This window comes from Pristiophorus japonicus, chromosome 3, assembly GCF_044704955.1.
Source record: "Pristiophorus japonicus isolate sPriJap1 chromosome 3, sPriJap1.hap1, whole genome shotgun sequence".
NCBI lineage: Eukaryota > Metazoa > Chordata > Chondrichthyes > Pristiophoridae > Pristiophorus > Pristiophorus japonicus.
In genome coordinates this window covers 156020114-156037035 of record NC_091979.1, presented here as the reverse complement: position 1 = coordinate 156037035, position 16922 = coordinate 156020114, and the positions used below count along the sequence as shown (strand labels likewise).

Genomic DNA, 16922 nt, shown 5'->3' with positions numbered 1-16922 from the left:
ACATCTGTGAACGCAGGACTCTAAGTCCGCATCAATACCGGGCCACCACACGTGGGATCTGGCTATCGCTTTCATCATTACGATGCCTGGCTGGGTACTGTGGAGGTCATTGATGAAGGTGTCTCTGCCCTTCTTGGGGACCACTACTCGATTGCCCCACAGAAGGCAGTCTGCCTGTATAGACATTTCAGCTTTGCGTCGCTGCATTTCCACCTGGACACTGGACCAGCTCCCATGAAGCACACAGCTTTTGACTAGAGAAAATAAGGGGTCCTGGCTGTTATGTATTGATGTGTGTATCGTCCTGGTACCTTAAATGTAATATAAGCACAATGGTACACCACAGAGGGCGCTGTGGTGGGAAACCTGGAAGTACCTGTAACAGGCACTATATAAGGCTGACCACCATACCTGAGAGGCACTCTGGAGCTGAACAGTAAAAGGACGAAGGTCACAGCAGTTAGACTTACACCAGACCGTGTGGAGTCAGTGATTTGTGTGCTACATACACCACATTGGCGACAAGGAAGCGGACGAACTCCACGCAACCATGGCTACTCTGGGCTTGCTAAAGGATTTTACCGTGGGCAATGATTGGGAGGCCTTTACGGAAAGGCTCGAGTACTACTTCACAGCAAACGACCTGACGGAGGACATGGACGCAATGATGGATAAGCGTAAGGCGATATTGCTCTCCAGTTGTGGAGATGAGGTTTACTGTCTTGTCAAGGATTTGCTGGCACCCGGGAGCGCCAGGGACAAGTCATACGAGGAGCTGACTGAACTCATTCATGACCAGTTGAAACCGAAGGAGAGCATCCTCACGGCCAGATACAAATTTTACCATCACTGCAGACCTGAGGGCCAGGATATCACCAAATATGCTGCGGACCTCAGGAGACTCGCGGCGCCGTGTGATTTTGGCGCATACCTTGACGAGGCGTTACGGGACGTTTTCGTTATGGGGATTGGCCACGAGGGCCTCCTTCACAAACTGCTAGCCACGGAACCTACAGTCACTCTGACAAAGGCCATCACCATCAGCCGGGCATATATGACCTCGACTTGCAGCACCAAGCAAATAATCCACACAGTCTCGAACCCGGCAGGTACTGTCCACAGGATAGCGCCCACCATGGACAAAACTGCAGAACGTGGCTCTGCCTGGGGCAGAGAGCACGGACCTCGGGGTCCTGGAACTCAGAGTCCGCTGAGGGGGGCCAATCAAGCAGCACCATGCTGGCGCTGTGGAGGAAGCCATGGGGCTCACCAGTGCAGGTTTGCGGAGTATACGTGCAATACCTGCCACATGAAAGGCCACCTTCAGCGTATGTGTAAAAGAAATCGGACTCACCATGTGGCTGAGGAGATGGGGGATGATCCACTGTTCAGCGAGGAGCAGGCAGAAGATGATGAGGTGTTTGGACTGTACACGTGTACCGACGATTCGCCCCCAGTGATAAGGGAAGTAAAAATCAACGGAGTCCCTGTGAGTATGGAAGTGGACACGGGCTCAGGTCTGTCGTTGATGAGCCGGAGAACTATTGATAAACTGTGGATTAACCCAGCTGCACGACCCAAGCTGGTCCCGGTCACGGCGAAGCTGCATACCTACACCAGGGAACTAATACCTGTTCTTGGCAGAGTGATGGTGCAGGTATCCCATGGGGACGAGATGCACGGTTTACCTTTGTGGGTCATTGCAGGCGATGGGCCGACACTCCTCGGCCGGAGGTGGATGGGGACGTCCCGTGGGAGCTGGAAAGACTTCATCACTCCACAGGCTGCTGCTCCCCGGGATGCTGCCGTGCCCCGGGTCCCCAGAGAGCAGCGCCGACCGAGCTGGAGCTGCAGCCTCAATCCACCCACAGGCAAGCCCCAGGCCCGCACCTCCCACAGAGATCCTGCAGCCTCAGCCCCCACAGGCAAGCAGCCCTGCAGAGAGGGGCCTAGTGGGGGGGCGGGGGTGAGCCGGCGGGGCGCTGTGAGCGGGGTGCGAGGGATCCAGGATGGCCAGCGGATCGGAGGGGCCCTTGTAGAGGGAGAGTCGGGCGACGGCAGCAGCTGGAGGTCAGCGGCCACGGCGGCCGCAGGGGAGGCCGCGATGGAGGCCGCGGGGGAGGCGGCAATTGCGGCGGCTGGAGAGGCCACGACGGCTGCAGGGGAGGTGGCTACGGTGACCGCCGGAGAAGCGACGATGACGGCCGCAGGAGAGGCGGCAAGTCAGGTGGCAGCGGAGGGGAGCGGAGGCTGCGGCGGCGGAGGGCATCCGGAGCGGCGGAGAGCAAGATGGCAGCGGCCTCGGTCCAGAGCAGCAGAGCATCAAAGATGGCGGCGCCCAAGGAGAAGCCTCGTGGAATCCTCCTGCATCAAAGATGGCGCCTTAAAAAGGAAATGCACCCGGGAGTCTTAAAAGGGCCTTACCATGTGGTGGTCCCCACAAAGGACTTCTGTAAGGCAGAGCGAGTCTAAAATGAGCTATGTTAATGTGAGATGGCGAATTTATAATAAGAATTAATATTTTAATGCTGAATGGAAACTGTATTTGTGTAAAATAAAGGATATGAATTAATGATAAGAGCTAACAAGGAAATCAGGGATCCTTTACCAGTCAATAACTAGTTAATGTACCAGATAATATGTACCATAATAACGCACTGTCTATGCCTACCTGCCTTCTGTTGGACATGAGTGATGTCATGTATTGATGTGTGTATCGTCGTCCTGCGTCTTGGTGGGGAGGGAAGTGTGATGTTATGTATTGATGTGTGTATCGTCCTGGTACCTTAAATGTAATATAAGCACAATAGTACACCACAGAGGGCGCTGTGGTGGGAAACCTGGAAGTGCCTGCAACAGGCACTATAAAAGGCTGACCACCACACTTGAGAGACACTCTGGAGCTAAACAATAAAAGGACGAAGGTCACAGCAGTTAGATTAACACCAGACCATGTGGAGTCAGCGATTTGTGTGCTACATACACCACACTGGCTTGTCCAGGTTTTGATCTGCCGGGCAGTGACGGGTGATTGCTCATTCTCAAATGCTTCCATAACCATGGATAGATCTGCGGGCTGCACCATTTCCACCCCCTTGGTGGGCAATGGCAGTGTACTGAGAGCATCGGCGCAGTTTTCTGTACCTGGCCTGTGGCGGATGGCGTAGTTGTATGCGGACAACGTGAGCGCCCATCTCTAGATGTGGGCCGATGCATTGGTATTTATCCCTTTACTCTTGGAAAACAGGGATATAAGTAGCTTATGGTCAGTTTCCAACTTGAATTTTAGCCAAACGGGTATTGATTCATTTTCTTTACCCCATAGATACACACTAATGCTTCTTTTTCAATCATGCTTTGGTTATCTCTGCCTTAGACAGACTCCTGGATGCATAAGCAACCGGTTGCAGTTTCCCGAAATCATTAGCTTGTTGCAATAAACACCCGACGCCATATGATGACGCATCACATGCTAGTACCAAACGCTTATATGGATCATACAGCACAAGCAATTTGTTTGAGCATAACAATTTTCTCGCTTTTACAAAGGCATATTCTTGGCTTTTGCCCAAAACCCATTCGCCCCCTTTTCGTAGTAAGACACGTCGTGGTTCTAGCAGGGTGCTGAGACCCGGTAAGAAGTTACTAAAGTAGTTCAAGAGTCCCAGAAACGACCGCAGCTCCGTCACGTTCTGTGGCCTCGGTGTGTTCTCGATTGCCTCTGTCTTCGCGTTGGTGGGCTTGATGCCGTCCGCCACAATCCTCCTTCCCAGGAACTCCATTTCAGGTGTCAGGAAAATGCACTTCGAGTGTTTTAACCTGAACCCCACGTGGTTGAGTCAATTAAGAACCTCCTCCAGATTCTGCAGGTGCTCGGCTGTGTTCCGACCTGTGACCAAGATGTCGTCCTGGAAGACCACGGTGTGCGGGACCGACTTCAGTAAACTTTCCATGTTTCTCTGGAATATCGCCGCCGCTGATCAGATTCCAAATGGACATCTGTTATAAACAAAAAGACCTTTGTGCGTGTTGATGCAGGTGAGGGCCTTCGATGATTCACCCAGTTCCTGTGTCATGTCGGCTGAAGTCAGATCCAGTTTCGTGAACGTCTTTCTTCCTGCCAGCCGTGCAAAGAGGTCATTGGCTTTTGGTAGTGGGTTTTGGTCCTGCAGGGAGAAACGATTGATAGTTACTTTATAATCGCCACAGATTCTGACGGTGCCGTCTCCCTTGAGGACTGGGACAATAGGACTGGCCCACTCGCTGAACACGATCGGTGAAATGATGCCCTCTCTTTGCAGCCAGTCTAGCTCGATCTCTATCCTTTCTCTCATCATGTAGGGTACTGCTCTTGCCTTGTGATGGATGGGCTGCGTCCCCGGAATTAGGTGGATCTGCACTTTTTCTCCTTGGAATTTCCCGATGCCTGGTTCGAACAGCAAAGGAAATTTGTTTAAGACCTGGGCACACAAAGTGTCATCAGCGGGCGATAGTGCTCCGATGTCGTCCCAGTTCCAGCGTATCTTTCCCAGCCAGCACCTGCCGAGCTGCGTGAGACCATCGCCCGGTACAACCCACAGTGGTAGTTTGTGCACCACTCCATCATAGGAGACCTTTACGGTAGCACTGCCGATGACAGGCATCAGTTCTTGAGTGTAAGTTCTTAGTCTCGAGCGAACTGGTCTTAAGTCTGGCCTTGAGGCCTTGTAGCACCACACCCTTTCAAAGTCTTTTTGCCCATGATGGACTGGCTTGCGCCCGTGTCCAGCTCCATTGACACCGGGAGTCCATTTAGTTCAACATTCAGCATTATCGGGTGACAATTTGTGGTGAATGTGTGCACCCCATGTACCTCTGCAACCTCTATCTGAAGTATTGGTTCGTAGTGATCCTCCGTGGATCTGTCCACCTCTGCAACATGATGGTTTGCAGGTTTAACAGCCTTAGCAGCTTGCCTACACACCCGTTGGAGGTATCCCATTGTTCCACAGCCCTTGCCAATGTATCCTTTGAATTAGCGTGAATGGAAACCATGATCACCCCCGCAGCGCCAACCAGGTGTTAATGGCCTTGCATTCATCAACCTTGATGGTGGACTCTGAGTCATCTGCGGACGTGTAGCTGCAGGTATGTATGACCTGCCCTGTATGTTACGATTCGAAAACAACATCACTTTGTTCACAGTACTAGTAGCAGCACTTGTGTGCTGAGAGATTTGCTTAGTATTGTCACTGGTGGTAATGAACGCCTGGGCTATCACTATGGCCTTACTCAAGGTTGGGGTCTCTACAGTTAAAAGCTTACGAAGTATGGTTTCATGGCCAATGCCAAGTACGAAAAAGTCTCTGAGCATGTGCTCCAAATGTCCTTCAAATTCGCAATGTCCTGCAAGGCGTCTCAGCTCGCCGACATATCTCACCACTTCCTGGCCTTCAGACCTTTTGTCGGTGTAGAACCGGTACCTCGCCATCAGAACGCTTTCCTTCAGGTTCAAGTGCTCTCGGACCAGTGTGCACAAATCGTTGTACGATTTCTCCGTGGGTTTCGCTGGAGTGAGCAGATTCTTCATGAGGCCATACTTTGGTGCCCCACAGACAGTGAGGAGGATCGTTCTACGTTTGGCAGTGCTCTCTTCCCCATCTAGCTCATTGGCCACAAAGTATTGGTTGAGTTGGTCCACAAAAGTTTCCCAATCATCTCCCTCCGAAAATTTCTCCAGGATGCCAACTGTTCTCTGCGTCTTTGGGTTCGCTACCTGTATCTCGCCGTCAGTTGTTGAGTATGGAGAAAGAGTCAGACTGAACACTGTGAGCTCCAAGTGTGACCTTCGTCTTTTATTGCAGGTCTCCAGAGTGCCTTTCCAACCTGTGAAGCCTTCTTAAATACCTGTGCTCCCAAGGGATTATGGGATCCCTTGGGACTCCGGGGAATGAGCCCTCTTGTGGCTGTACAGAGTAAATACAAGTCCACATATATAACAGGAACGAAGAATTATTAGAGGGTAAATTTGTTGTCATTCATATCCCTCCACTGACAGGTCTGGTACAGAGCATCTTCACCCGCCTAGGTACCTAGATTCTATAAAGAAAAAGAAATACCACTTTTAAAAATGTGGATACGTGCTCCCCCGTGGAACAGTTGGTAAAGCAACTGGAGCAGTGTGGAACTGAGCCATTAAAAGCAGGCTGGTCTGTGCTGGGTTAACCGATTACAGCGTAGAGTTCAGTTAGGTGGAACAGGGGATGGGGGTTGGGGCAGGTGGGAGGTGATCCCGAAGAAGGGCCGGGGAGGATCACACATCATGGGGGTTGATGTTTCACTTTTACTCCTGAAACTTACCTGTTTTCTGAGTGCCTGCTGTGGTTTAAGGACCGCTGGTTAGTCTGGGCCATGCCCGGTACGACTGGACAGAGTGTGCATGGCGCACACTGCATCCATTAGTACTAAAAATTGCAAATGGGGCACAATATGCAGAGGCAATTAGGTGGGAGCTCTGGCCACCCATTTCGAGGCTCGCCTGGAAATCATATTGGGCGGGATTCAGGTGTCCAATAGGCGGGTGATTTTTTTCCCCAGCAATTCTCAACTGCCTACTGTTGTTTAAAGGGGCAATGGCAATAGTAGAGGTGACAGACAACCTGGGTAAGAAAGGTGACAGTCGGAGCCTAAAGAAGAACAGGCAACTTTGTGGACTCTGACCTGGATAGGCTCCTAACAAGTGGTAGAGTGCAGGAGGGATGGGCTCTTTGGGGTCGGCAAGCATGTGGTGTGAACTCTGTGTGGTGATAAGTGGCTTTGGCAGTGAGTATCACCTTCTTAAACTTCAGAGGGCTGAAAGTCAGGGTCCCAGGAGGGACTGTTACCGCTGGCTTTCAGCGGCCAATCGGCAAAATCAATTGGCCAACGCATTATGGTCCATTGGCCTTCGCGACACATATTCAGCACGGGGGGTTTTTCAGCGGTGAGCACTTCCACTGAAATCGGCTGACTGAAGCCGTGGTAAGGGGCTTGTGGCCATGGTGACACTGCTATGTGGCCACACCATATAACAAGAGAGGTTTGTTTTTTAACAGTGCCCCGCCAGATTTTTGGGTCGGTACACTTTGCCGTGATACTTGACACTGCTGGAGGAGGCCAACGGAGGATTCCCGCAATCGGGAGTATTTTTGCTGCAAACCTTTGCTCTTGGTTTTTTGTATTTGTTTAACCTGCTGAGTGCTCTTTATAATTTTTTGGAGAGTTTTCAGGACTTTGAGCTCTGACTCATTAGTGGAGACCTATAGGCCTCATTCTGTGCACCAGAGGCCTGCTTGTCAGGGTGCAGCCTTCAAACACACTGGGATCAGTGTTGGCAGGGGAACGCCTGGTACACCTTGTCAGATGCAGGGCGGCACGCAGGAGAAGGTGGCACCGTCAGCAACATGCAGAGAGGCAGCAGGCAAGGGAGGCTGCAGCCATGGCTGCCCAACATCCAGAAAGGCCTGCAGATGTGCGCAGGCCTGCATGTAGAGAGGGTGTCCAGGAGGGAGATGGTGTCAGGAGGAGCGTCAGGTTCGCTGACCCCTCGCACCACATACTGGGCTAGGAGCCTTGCCAGCAAAAGCTTGCAGAGGCGCATGACCATCAGAAGGACCAGGGGGATGGCCATCATCCAGCTGCCATGGGAGGTGACCAACACACGAGCTGGGAGAAGGAAGTCCTTGCCTCAAAGGGTCTACAGAGCTCAGTTCTCCTTCCTCAAGCTCAGTGATCAGCAATGCCTGCGGAGGCTGAGATTCAGAAAGGAGGTACTGAGGGAGCTCTGCAATATCCTGCGCCAAGATCTGGAACCTCACACAAGGCTCATGACCACTCTGATTGTTGAGACCATAGCTCTGCACTTTTATGCTGCGGGGTCTTTCCAGTCTGAACTGCAGACATTGCCAACATTTCGCAGTTCTCTGAACACCGCTGCATCTGGCAGGTGACAGATGCACTCTACAGAAGAAGGGTGGACTACATATCATTCCCCATGACGAGGGACAAGCAGGTGGAGCGGGAAGCCAGAATAGCCCACGGGTGCAGGGTGCGATCAACTGCACACATACTGGGCTGAGGGTGCCACAACACCACCCCGAGATCTTTGTCAACCGCAAGGGGTTCCACTCCCTCAATGTGCTGCTCGTGTGTGACCACTAGCGTCGGATCCTGGCAGTTGATGTCAGGTACTCAGGCAGCAGCCATGATTTGTTTATTCTGTGCCAGACCAGTGTGCCCCCCCCCTCTTCACCGGCTCAATCAGGATTGTGGTTGGCTGCTTGGTGACAAGGGATATTCCCTGTCCACTTGACTGCTCACTCCACTGTGGAACCCCAGGACAGCGGCCGAGCATGCCTACAACGACGCTCATTCTGGCACAAGATGCATCATCGAGCAACTGAGATCCTTAAGCAGAGGTTCTGTTGCATAAACCGTTCTGGTGGCGTCTTGCAGTACTTGCCTGAATGGGTCTCCACATTCACGGTGGTCTGCTGCATGCTGCACAACTTGACCCTCATGAGGGGCCAGCCACTGGAGGTTGAGCCAACAGTACCACCTGATGAGGAGGAGGAGGCACAGAAGGAGGAGGAAGCTCCCCGTCGCCACTCAGCCAGGAGGCATCGACCCCATCGCAACCCTGCAAGGGGAGTGCAGTTACGTCTGATAGCTGCTCGATTCAGATAATCTCTTCCACACATGACCCTTCAGCTCCCACGTTCAATGAGTACCTTCACACAGAATTGCCCACTCCCAAATGAAACACCTGGCCAGCTATGTGCCAAAAATAAAGATTTATCAACTGATGCAAGTCAGTGCAAAAACACAACAGAAACAAAAAGACTACCATAAACTAACACACATAATCATGTTTTACCCCTGTGCATCTCTTTATAACACCTCTTACGCGTGCCTTTCCTAACACTATGCCTAAGTGCATCATGGGTCTGGGAAGGCTGCTGTGGTTGTTGTGTCGGAGCTACAAATGCCCTCGAACACCTTTGGGCCTGGAAGGGCCGGGTGCAGATTGGGCAGCACCCTCCTGGGAGGGTGCAGTCTGGCTTGGCTCGGGTGAGGCCATGCGTGGAGACATGGCGGAGTGCTAGGTCTGGGGCCAGGAATGTTGTGATCCTGAGAGAGCACATCATCAGGATCCTGGTCTGAGGAGCCTGAGTCACTCACCGGGAGCGGCACATTACCATTATCACCAAGCTGAGGGAGGTCAGGTCAGTGCTGTGGCGCGACACCGGAAGGTCCCCTGTGGCCCGTGGTGGACCCAGCCGCGAACACAACACTGAGGTGTCTTGTGGCATCGAGCTGAGACTGCATGAGAGCAGCCAGAGTCTCAAAGCCAATAGACATGGCAGAGGTTTGACACTCCATGGCAGCAGTAAGATGCTGCGTGGCCTGTTGCCCAGAGTGCTTAAGAGCATTCTGAGCTTCCAGGGTTGTGGCCATCCTCTCTAATCCAGCACCGATGCGCTCATTTCCTCGTGCCTGTGCTGAAATGGCAGCTGTCACATCACCTGCAGATTGCAGCATCACAGTTGGATCTGCACGGTCTCTCTGGGAGTCCACCATCGCCTGCACACTGGCAATGATGGGCTCCATGGAGTGCGCAGAGTTGTCGACAATACGGTAGGCAGACTCCTCCACACTGCTCACCACTTCCGACAGTTTTTCTGGCACCCTTGTCAGTGTCCCCAACATCTGGGAATGCATGGCCTCCACACTTCTTTTGTATGCTGCTACATCGATGGCATTATCTGAGTCCTCGTCGGCAGAACTCCGGTGCGGACTCGCCCCCCCAAAGAGATGGCACATGAGTTTGCCTAGCCCCATCACCATGGTGCAATCTGCTAGGCCCCAGTGCAACACCCAGTACAGACCCCTGTACCACCTCATCTATATCAGACCATGCACTCCCAGTATCTGAGCTGGCGCATGTGGGTGGAAGCAGTGACGCGTCGGTGCCATCAGTGTCCTCCTCCTCTTCTTCCTCTTCAGTGGCATCCCCAAATGAGAGAGTGCTCTCAATGTCCTTACTGCTGCGACTTGAGATGTCTGCGCTTATGTGGAGAAGGGTCTCATGCAGGCCTCCAGCTGGTGTGCAACGTCTCTTGTCACTGGTGACTGTGCTGGGTGTGCTGCCACTCGGTCTGTCATCTGCAGCATAAATGGGAGAAGGGCTGCTGTGAGGGGGAGGTGGGGGATTGAAGCATGGAGCCTACTAATAGCAGACTTCCAGAAGGAAAGACATAGTAGGTGCTGGCACATTCAAGTAGAGAGCGCGTTTAAGGAGGACAATCACTTACCCATATCGGCATCAGCACTACCGTGGTCCACAGGGAATGCACCATGTCCACCGACCAGTGCCTCAACCCTCTCCTCCAGAGGTGTGAGGACCTGCGTGTCTGCCTCACCACCCCCGGTCATCATTTGCTCGGCTCTATTGTGCGCCAGTTTGGCCTGCAAAAGAAAGCATGGTTGGTGAGTACCACTGTGATGACACATCAGAAATGAGTGCACAAGTGTTTGTCCCTGACATGCAGCTGGAGATGTGAGATGAAAGTGAGCTTCCATTGCGAGAACACACACATACATGTGTAGAGGCATGAACAATGAAATGCTGCTTGAGAGGAGTGTGTCCAGTGCACACTAAGCCCATTTGTTTGTCAATATTGCAAAGGGGGTCCACAACCAGTGAAGGACCTCTATTTGCACATTTAAGCAGCCTCCCGCCTGAAACAGGTAGACATGCTTCTTGCCCATGAAAATTGCATCATGCAGGCCATGGGCAGTAATGGGGTGGCAAGAAACAGATGACCAGCAGTTGAAAATCGCCCCCAGAGTTCCTTCTATGCTTTCCTCACTGAATCTTTGCCTCCTTAAGCAAACCTCTTCTGACACATTATCGAGGGAACAGTGTGGTAGGTAGACTGTGGTGGAAGGGTATGTCCTAGATGGTGTTCTCCTCTGGTGTAGCCTTATCCTGTGTACCCTTGTCATTTCCTCCTCCTCCTCCCGTTCTACCTCCGTCATAAGCAGATGTATGGGAATGGCCACAGTCAACCCAATGGTAAGTGCTCTATGGCAAAATGATAGAAGGCAAAAGGCAGCTTGTGGAAACTCTTCTTAGTTACTCAGTTGAAAATGATTTTTCTAATTGCTATAGTCAAGGCTGACATTTCAGACAAAGGTTGTGAACAGTCCAAGCCTGAGAACTCAGCACTTCCTGTGTGACAAGTCATGGAGATAACATACCGCTCTATTCTACAGCCCTTAGTTATGTCAGGTGCACATCTAACTTAAATACCAGAATGTCTGGGACATCAGGATTTGCCCTCAGTATCCTATCATTTGTGTACATCCACCACAGTGCCCGCTTCCACTGCAATTTAATGCGTATTTTAGAAGGTATGTATTTCTGGCTTATCTGACTTGCACCCCAAATTCCGATCTCCTGCGATAGAACAATCCCAATTTTTTAGCCCCCCCCCGCAAAATTATTGCTGAATTTTGGGCCCCAAATCTAGCCTGTGACTTAAACAAAACCTGCCACTGCGTTATATGAACATTTAAAAAAATTATTCTGGGATGGATTCGAGATTTTGGCCTAGAAATTTGATGGCATGCGACTGTCTGTCATATTGGTATAGGCAAAAAATTAGGCGTCAAGGGCCTGCTCCTGAAATGGACGTAAGCCCCTTTGCAAATGCAAAAAATAGAGATGTCTACACCAGCAAGCTGCCTGGGGATGCCCAGTGGGTGTCGGCACCTCGCTTATTTGATGTCAATAAGGCCCCAAGACCCAATATCAGGTAGGCCTCAGGCCTATCTTTTCCCTGTTTATATCAGCAGGCCAGTGCAAATGTATTTCTAGGCCTTTGACTCAGAAAACATCTAGGGGGCGAAATTGTCCCACACCCTGATTGGGGCAGTAACCTTCCACTTTTAGTACCCGGTGCAGAGGTCCTGCCCCCACCGCTGAATTGGGCATACCGCCTCCGAAAGGAAGCGGAGTGCAATCTCCGGCACTCCATTTCCTTTGGGGACATATTCCGGAGTGCTACTGGGGCGAAATGTTCAGCGCTACACGGATGCTTCGATTAAGGAGGAGGGTCGCTGTGCACTCTGCATGGCCTCTGATGCTCACCACTGGGCCACCAGGGCAGCTTGCGACCTGGCCAGCAGCCCAGCACCCAAGACAGAGTGCCGGGCTGCATGATGATGGCCGGGACCAGGCTAGGGCCACCATCGTTGAGCTGACCCGAGAGTCGGCCGACAAAAAAAGATGGTGGCCCGAGGTGCTGCGGTCTCCACTGAGAGCGGATGTTGGCCAGCTTTGCGACCCGCGAAGCTGGCGTGCCATTCACCTGCACCAGCATCGTGGCCCACAGGGGCAATTTCCCCCGCGGGGCGTGAAGGGGTCGGCGCGGGATGTTGAGGTGTCGCTGCGCACGGCAATGAAGTCATCACCGGTTGCATGACGGCCCGAGGCGCAAACCGCGGAGCGCACCACTGCCAAGGCAATGCCTTCGCAACATCCTGGCCAATTTCCCAGGTGGCGGTAGCACCAGCTCCTCCGGACAAATACTGTCTTGCGTCCTGTTAGCGCCCCTAACGAGTCACTAATGGGGCTATAAAAATGGCCAATTTTGCCCCTTAGTGTGTTCCAATATAGAACAGTGGATGGCACTGTCTGACAACAGTCATTAGACTGAAAAAAAATATTCTTTCAGATCCCATTGTTCTCAGTGCCTGACTATTCTCCAAACCTGTATGAACAGATAAATAAACAAAGTGTACCAGGCACCTTCAATGAATTACAGCACTGAGGAGTCCAGGTGATCTAATCATAAGTTATGAGAGCAAAGATCAAGTGGCCTGGAATGCATCTCTATAATTACATTCTCACCTAGTTCGCCACTCCTTGTTTGAGTCCTGCCAATTAGACTAAAGGCCCACCTCAGTCTCTGAGACCATGCTGGTCAAAGTCATAAAACGCATCCTGTGTGCAAGGGACCACGTCTCTTTGTTCCTCTTTGACCTCTCCAATGCCTTGGAGACCAGGAAATCTCAGCTTACATCTCCTCCAGCAGCTTCCCTCGGCTGCCCACATTGTCACATCTGATGTATCTCTGGGTCCATTCTTGGTCCCCTGTTCTCTATCATTTACATTTAACCCCTTAACGATATCATCTGGGAACATGGAGTCTGCTTCCACATGTTTGCTGACAACACTCAGCTTTACCTCTCTGCTCCTTCAACACCCAAGGCTATTTTCTTTCCCTCCAATGGCCCACCTGATATTTAGAAAGCCGGCCTCTTCAGTGCCCACAAGCACCAATGCACATCCAACCTTGATTCCATCTGTTTTCCCATATCTCACCGCAGGCTAAGTCCAGAGGGGCAGAGTGTTGACATACTACTTGGCCCTGAGTTCAGCTTCCTCCCCTGCATGTGATCTATTATCAAGATGGTTTCATTCACCTTCAGAAGGGGCTCCACCCCTTCCTCTCCACCATGCTTTTCTCACCTTGAAGCTTGATTACTCCAATGTTCTCCTTGACGGCCTCTGCAGTTCCACCATCACAAGCTACAACTCACTTGCACAAAGGCCTGAAGGCTTGGGTGTAAAGTAATGCCTGGGCAGAGCACATAGAGAAAAATTGGAAAAGGGAGGGGGATGAATTGCATGCCCATTATAGAGCCTGCCTGACTTGCTTTATTACAGCTCCAATTTTCCTCTATGTGCTACAAGAGGAAAATCCGTCTCAAGACTCCAGTTACCCCATCCTCATCAAACTCCATGGTCTCCCTGTGTCTCAGAGAACTGACTTAGTCAAATTCCTTCATGCCTCACCTCATCCTCCCTCAGTGATTTCCTCCAGCTGTATGTCATCTTCTCTTTTAGTCTCTATCTTTCTTTGAAGCTTTCTGCCTCACCAACCCTGCCTTTCATCTCCCTCACTGCTGTCAACAATTTACTAAAAACCCATCTCTTCAACCATGCTTTGCCCAGCAGCCTCTCTTTTCCTTTTCTCCCATGCTGGGTATCCACTGCCTTGTAAGATACCCTTAGATATCTCACTGTGGATGGACATAAAAATGTAAGTTGTTGCTTTTCTTCATGAGCTGAATCATGCGATTGAATTAGTGCTTGATGCCCTTGTTATATTCCAGGCTCCAATTTGAGCAAGATGCATTAAACAATGCTGCCTCTTCCTTGCTATGTTTGCTGGGTTTCACTTAACTGGAATCAGTGGAATTCCATTTTCTTCCAAAACTCAGATACCACTGTTTATATGTCAGGATATACGCACAATGCACAATATCGCACTTCAGTGCCTGCACAGGTGCAATGCAGTTTTAGAACAGACTGGACCAACCAGTTTGTACAGCCATACAATTGTGCACACTTAAATCTACGTAGCAAGGTAATTCGACCACCCTAGTTGGGGAAGGGGAGTTACAAGGCACAAGTCAGGAGTGTGATGGAATACTCTCCATTTCTCTGGATGAGTGCAGCTCCAACAACTCAAGAAACTCAACACCATTTAGGACTAAGCAGTTCGCTGAATTGGGAGCCCATGCACCACCTAAAACATCCACTACATACACCACTGGCGCACCGTGGCTGCAGTGTGGACTATCTACAGGATGCACTACAGAAACTTGCCAAGACTTCTTCATTAGCACCTCCCAAACTCGCGACCTCTACTACATGGAAGGACAAGGACAGCAGGCGCATGAGAACACCACCACCTCCAAGTTCCCCTCCAAGTCACACACCATCCTGACTTGGACATATATCGCTGTTCCTTCATTGTTATTGTGTCAAAATCCTGGAACTCCCTACCTAATAGCAATGTGGGAGTACTTTCACCATACAGACTGCAGTGATTCAAGAAGGCGGCTCACCATCACCTTCTCAAGGGCAATTAGGAATGGGCAATAAATACTGGCCTTGCTAGTGATGCCCGTATCCCAAGATTGATTTTTTTTAAAACTCATGCTGGTAAGCAGTGAGTTTCCTAGCCTTGTGACACCGTGATGCATTATGAATTGCGAGCCCTGGTACTCAATTAAGCCGTTAAACTGAAGCAGACACTCTGACGCTGTAGTGTACCTGGAAATAGCAGTTGAATTGGAACGTGATTCCACACCACTACACTTGCAGTTGCTACCAGCATAAATTCAGCAAGAGAATTAATTAACTGGTCTACCTTCTCGGCCTTTTGGCTAAGATCATGCGTAACTGACCTGACAGGGGAGTAACCATGACCCCAACGTGGTTCTCCCTGGATCAGGAAGGTGATTCTCCTATGCTTTTTAGAAATAGGAGGTGGGTGGGGTGGTTTGACCCATCCACTTCCACGGAGGTGTGTGGGGGGCCTGACCCATCCACCTCCATGGCACGAACCTGGTATTGCAGTACTTCCAGGAACGGTGCAGTGGCTCTAGGCCTTTTGGCTAAGAGCATTGGCGCAGAGTGATCCTTGATGTGTGCAAGGTGACCTCTGGCGTTTGTAATCTGACAAGACGATCTGACAAAGAATTGGAAAGATTGGCAACGAATAAATAAAAAAATTAAAAAAATTAATTAACTGGTCTAATGTTATTGAAGATACACAGTGGATTGAAAATACTTTTTGGAAAATGTTGTTAGTTTTGTTTTTACAGTGTTCTATTTTCTTTGAAGAACAGGGCTGGAAAAATATAGAAAAGCTGAAAGAATACAAATACTTTTGTCATTTTGCAGCATTAGCAGACATTTTGAAGGGAAAGCTACTGTCCATTGTATCAAAAACAATGGGTGTTTTCGAGGTATCTGATTCGCATGGATGCAGGGTAGGATTGACCCCTAACTTTAAATCATTCGTTGAAAACATTGGACTTGAAATCAAAGAGTTTGCACATCTTGCCAGCCACCTGGAAAGTGCGGGATTCAGTTCACTGCCTCAGTTGCCTCTAGCCTGAAATGTTTTCCAGTTGTAAAGCACAAGCCAATCCTACCTGCAACATACCATTTGCAATGTGTCAAGTTTGTGAATGCCTCTAAAACTCATTTCAGTATGTACAGTCCCATCTAATTAGTACAGCAGAATAGACAGCAACTTTGAGCTGTGCACAAAGAGTACCATGGGAGCAGATAAACCATCAGATTTATTACTTTACTACCTCCTTCTTTGAAATGCATTGCCAAATAGAAAGTTTTACATTTTCAGTCTGTGACTGGTAACAATTCTACTGGGAGAAATTGGTTCCCCTTAAATAGAAACATCTCATGAAAAAGAGCAGGCCATGTATTTGGAGAACATTACTGAAACAATAGCCTCGATATTCTCCCTACCCCACCCCAATGGTCGAGAGAGGATCGGGGTGGGGGGGGTAAAATATCAGGATTGGACAACACAACCCCGACTCGATCCCATTCCCATCTGTTTACATTTTAAAGTGTAGATGTCAGGCCATGGACGAGGCTCCCGCAAAAGCCACCTACTGGTTAGATTCCTGGCAGCTGATCTAAGGTGGGAGCTGTAGGCACTCCAAGGTAAGTGGCTATTTTAGCACTCCTTGTGGGCCAAGAGGGGAAGGCATGCTTTCCCTCAGGTCCCTCAAGGAGGTCTTCCCAATCGCAGCTTTCATCCAGTCCTCCCGAGCACCAGCTTCTTCCAGCCCCGACCTCCAGCTTCCTTCAGCCCTGACCTCCAGCCTCCTCCAGCCCCGACCTCCAGCCCCGACCTCCAGCCTCCTCCAGCCTCCTCCAGCCCCGACCTCCAGCCCCGACCTCCAGCCTCCTCCAGCCCCGACCTCCAGTCTCCTCCAGCCTCCTCCAGCCCCGACCTCCAGCCCCGACCTCCAGCCTCCTCCAGCCCCGACCTCCAGGCTCCTCCAGCCTC

The 16922-nt window shown here is 50.8% G+C and overlaps 1 pseudogene; it reads left to right on the top strand.

The window, feature by feature from the left end:
- The first annotated feature begins 15241 nt into the window (after nucleotides 1-15241).
- On the top strand, nucleotides 15242-15479 carry LOC139260539 (U2 spliceosomal RNA; annotated as a pseudogene).
- Nucleotides 15480-16922: the final 1443 nt, after the last annotated feature.